A 4,986-nucleotide genomic window follows, 5' to 3' on the forward strand; every position below is an offset into this window, starting at 1 on the left:
CCCTTAGCCCCCCCCTCCTTTCCATTTAGTTAAGAGCCCCTCCACCCTTGTATGCATTGCAGAAAAGCCCCTGTTATTTTATTTCTTTCAAACTAAGTCCCCCCCCACTATGTAATTTTATTTCCAAATAGGCCCCTCACACTTTTCACTGCCCCCCCTAATATTTCTAGAATTTACAAATAGGTCCACACTCTTTCCGGATATTTACGAACAAGCCCTCGAACCCCTGTTTAACCACTGAAACCATCTTTGGCTCGTCATTTTATGTGCGAAACAACCTCTGATTGATTCGAAACTTTACCACACCCTTTCTAGTATAGTTTTAGCCATGCCATTAAGAAACCACCTAGAGATACCACCCCTAACTCCGTAACTAAATTATTTCCGATTCAAGCCTATCGGTAAAAGCTTTTAGTTCTTTCGCTTGATTGTGTGTCTGTTTGTTTGCGTCGTAGGACACGGAGTGAACGACGAGGTTCCCGACCGCGACCAAGCAACTGAGGACCAGTACTGCGACCCCGAACCCGAAGGACAGTGCTTCGATCAGGACTTCCCGCAAGGGTTTGACGATGGCAAGTTCAATTCCGCCCTTTGATGCATGTTTCTGTCCTAGTTTTTATAAACACAACCCAGTGGCCTGATTTATAAAATTGCATGGTTTTGCGTGCTGAAAACATGGTAGGATAGCCACCCTTGTTTGAGATAACCCTACCTTGACCACCTGATTTTATAAAGAAAATGTGTGTGTGTGGGAAGGGATACAATGTGGTTTTGAAAGACGAGTTAGACGGGATGGATGGCATTTCTGTGTGAATTGCCGTTGGTGTGCTCGTACCTGTGTGGTTGAGCGAGGGAGGGAGATATCCATCCTGTCACCTCTAAGGACCGAGTTGATGTGACATCTCACCTAGCTTCTTGTCGTGCGAACCACTTGACCGTTGTATGGGCAACGGCTTAGCATAAATCCCACTAGTTAGCTTGATAGCTATCAGGAGAGCTGAGAGCAACGGGTGATCAAGGAGACGGGATAAGCTCTGTGTGACTTATGCCCCGGTTAAACCTCGGAGATAGGTCGAATGACCCCTTGATGGATCCCGTGATGGCTAGTCAGGTCTAGCTAAGGTGGGTAATGGCTTTGATGGGATCTGCACCGGCACTAAGGTGTTCATGCTGTGGTACCCCACCTGTGGGTAAAGTTGCACACCTCTGCAGAGTTAAAACCTATTCGAATAGCCGTGCCCACGGTATTGGGCAAGTTATGGTGTGGTCACATAACTAGTGATTCTCTCTGGGAATGAATGGGCTGGCGTGAGTTGTTTGGAAAGTGTCCGGCAGTTGTGCCGTGTGCTACGGCGGACGGGGAGTCCGGTAGCAGATTTAAACTTGGATCCTGTGTGGATCAACACTGTGTGCTCCTTGGTATTGGGAAACTTGTTTTGAAAATGTTTTCAAAATGAACCCCTGCATATAACCGAGTTTTTCCGCAAATAAACCCTAACCGTACCCTTGGATTGTCCTTTGCATTAATCTCTGTTATACCCCCCTCCGTGGGTGTGATTGGACTTGCTGAGTACGTTCGTACTCACCCCATTCCTATTTTTTTTTACAGTGGAAGACCCAGATTACGTCCCCGAAGACAACGAGTAGGGTTTCGTCCTGCACCCAGTCTTGCCTGTGGCCACCGTTGGATTCCGCATGGCGCAAGACTCTGATGATTCTCTTTTCGTAGCTAGTGTAGTAGTGTGGGTTCTGGTTGTAATCCTCGCGATAGTGGCGCTTCACTGCCCATTACCGCGTAGAGTTGTACGGTGATGTACCATCTGATGTAATAAAAGTGTTATCAGCCTCCTGGGACTGATAAATTGACACTTTTAAGTCTTCCCTGATGGGGGGGGACGCTTCAGGTGGTATCAGAGCCGTAGGCTGGCCGTAGGACGTGACCCTAGGAACGAAACCCCTTTTCAAGCCCTAGGATTTGTTCGGACTTAGATATTTTTCTACGCTGACACTTACCACTGGTTTTTACGCTGTTCCAGATGGCTGACAACGGATGGGTCAACGGAGTCTGCTACGCAGAGCCTGGCCTCCCTAAGTTATTGTTGCTCAGCCTGGAACGCGTTGGGGTTATGGAAACGCCGGAGTACGCCTACCGAGAATACATCTCCGGTGGCACCCTTCGGTGCGACACGATGATCTTTGTGGGGAGAAGCACCCGCTACCCTGATGTGGACCCTTGGTTCATCTCCACCACTGGCTTTCGCTTCCCCGACACGTACCGAAAAGCCGCTCGTAAAGCCCTGCGACGGCTGCGTGTGCTCTACAAGCACCACCTTCAGCGGACCCCTATGGGATTTTTCCCACCCGCTGAAAGAAGTGGACGCACTTGGATTGCCCGGATGAGGAGACTTGGACGAGAAGAAGAAGACTTAGAAGATGCGGTCTCCCACCTATCCATCTACCTTACTGGCTTGGATGCACTTTGCCGCGAACAGTCGGCACAACTGAAGAAGCTAATCCAGGGGATTGAAAAGATAACCCAGGAGCTGGAGGAACAACGGACAAGAGCCGCAAACGCCGAGTATTCCTTAGCCGCCCTCCAAGCCCAGATGCAAGAGTACGAGAGCCGCAACGGAATAGGTGGATGGATAGAGGAGGAAGAAGAAGAAGAGCCTATGGAGACCCATTGGGATAAGAGTACGTAGACCGAAAACGAGATGGATCGGTTCCTTCCAATAAAGAAGCGCTCTATCAGGACCGAGGAAGAATCCCCATGATAGGATTAGCACCTTGAACTAGAACCCTACCCTAATGACCACGTGCCCATGAAAACTGTACCATCCCTGTTGTAATAATAAATAATATCTACTCCCTTTTGCACCTGTACCAGATTGTTTACCCTGTTTCTGTTTCAGATGGCTGAGGAAGGATGGACCCAGGGCGATTGCCAAGCTGCACCTGGATTCCCCAGCCTCTTGATCAACACCCTGGAGGACCTTGGCGTTACGGAGCGCCCAAGGTATTACAGCCGAGAGTACGAGCACCATGGTACCCTCCGCTGCAGGGTGATCCTGGTCATCGCCAGGAGCAACCGCTACCCCGACATCCAGCCTTGGCGGGCGACCGCCACAGGGTTTAGACACAAAGATACCTACCCCTTGGCCGTCAGGAAAGCGCTCCATTATTTGTGCCGGATCTTCGAAGAACACCTCGCCCCCACACCAGCAAAGTTCTTCCCGCCGGCCATCAGAACCCCGGTTTGGGAAGCACGCATGAGAAACCTGGAACGACGCCGCCACGAAGAAAGCCCCCTGTACCAAGTGGCTACTTATCTAGCCGCCCTGGACCACCTCTTTGATGAGCAAGCCAACCTTCTGAGGGAGCAGACCCATCGAGCCGAGCAAGCAGAGCTCGCAGTGAGACTGCAGCAGATTCGAGCCGCCCATGCTGAGGCAAGAGCCGCAGCCGCGGTTAGCAGCGAAGCCGTAGCCCAAGAAAGCCTCAGGCAGGCCCGAGACCGGCGTATGCAAGATTGGACCCAAAGTGGAACACCCGTCCCGGCGATAGGGGAAGACCATGTTTTACTCGGGACACCCGTCATAGGGTGGGGATCGCTCTTTGGGAGCACACGAGCCCCACCCGAGAACCCTGGGAGCTCTGCTGCCACCAACGAAGGGGATGCTGCAATGCAGCCCCTGACCGATGGGAACCCGGAAGACGGCGAGCGAGAACCTCTCACCCTGTCCGCCCCGGAAGAAGACACACCACGCAAGTAGAGTGACCGATGCCATTCCAGTGATGCCCCTCCCCAGCCTTTCTGTTTACGCCGTACCCTTAAGGCAAGACCCTGACCGAGTAGCACGAGACCTAGTCGTACCCCCAAGTTGTACCCCCCTTGCTGTAATAAAAGGGTTTGTGCTTGTTGTTTGTAATGCTGTGTGCTGATTGTTTATAGGAGTACCGGCAGAAGATAGATTCTGCCTTATATATATACGAGTTAAACAACTTAAACATCACATAAACGTAACCCCAACCTACCCGATCAACAGGTGACCCCCCGGAACGTCGCGAGGGCCTCCCGTGGCCGGAACCCCGTAGCCGCTAGTGTCGGAGCACAACCCGTTGAACAAGATCTTCCCCAAGGAGAGCAAGAAGAAAGCCAGAACCGAGGGGAAGCCAAGAAGGAGAACAACTACCGCCACCCCCACCCCTCGGAGACCTGGCGCAGATCATCCATAACCAGACCCTCATACTGGAGACTCTGGCGAATGCCCTCATTAACCGGCAGCCACGAGGGCAGAATATGAACGACAAGCTGACGGCCTTTCTAAGGACCAAGCCACCTACCTTCGCCGGATCCTGCAACCCGTTGGATGCTGACGACTGGTTGCGAGTAATTCAGAGGAAGCTCGAACCATTCGAATGCCAGGACCGGGATAAAGTCCTTCTGGCAGCCCACCAGCTCACCGGAACAGCATTATCTTGGTGGGAAAACTATTGTGCCGCAGCTGAAGACGCCTCTACCATCACCTGGGGAGAATTCGTAAGGGAATTCCGCCGCTACCACATTCCTTCTGCCACCATGAAACGCAAGGCGGATGAATTCCGCGCACTACAACAAGGGAGTATGACGGTGGAAGAATACACCCACCGGTTCATAGAATTGGCCAGGTATGCGCCGGAAGAGGTGAACGACGACGACAAAAAGCAAGACATGTTCAAGAAGGGGCTAAGCCCAGAGCTCCGGACCTTGCTTACTCCCCAGATCTATCCGGACTTCAACACCCTGATGAACAAGGCCATCCTCACGGAAAGGGCCAAGGCCGAAGAAAGAAAGGACAATAAACGCAAATTCTTGGAAAGTAAGGCTCGCCAACAGGACCGCTTCCAAAAGCCGAGGAACTCCAACTACACTGCACCAAGATCCCAGGCCCCAATGCAGTATAGAACCCAGTCCCAAGTGACTGGATCACGAGCTTCTGAAGCACA

The sequence above is a fragment of the Panicum hallii genome, chromosome 9 (assembly GCF_002211085.1).
Source record: "Panicum hallii strain FIL2 chromosome 9, PHallii_v3.1, whole genome shotgun sequence".
Taxonomy (NCBI): Eukaryota; Viridiplantae; Streptophyta; class Magnoliopsida; order Poales; family Poaceae; genus Panicum; species Panicum hallii.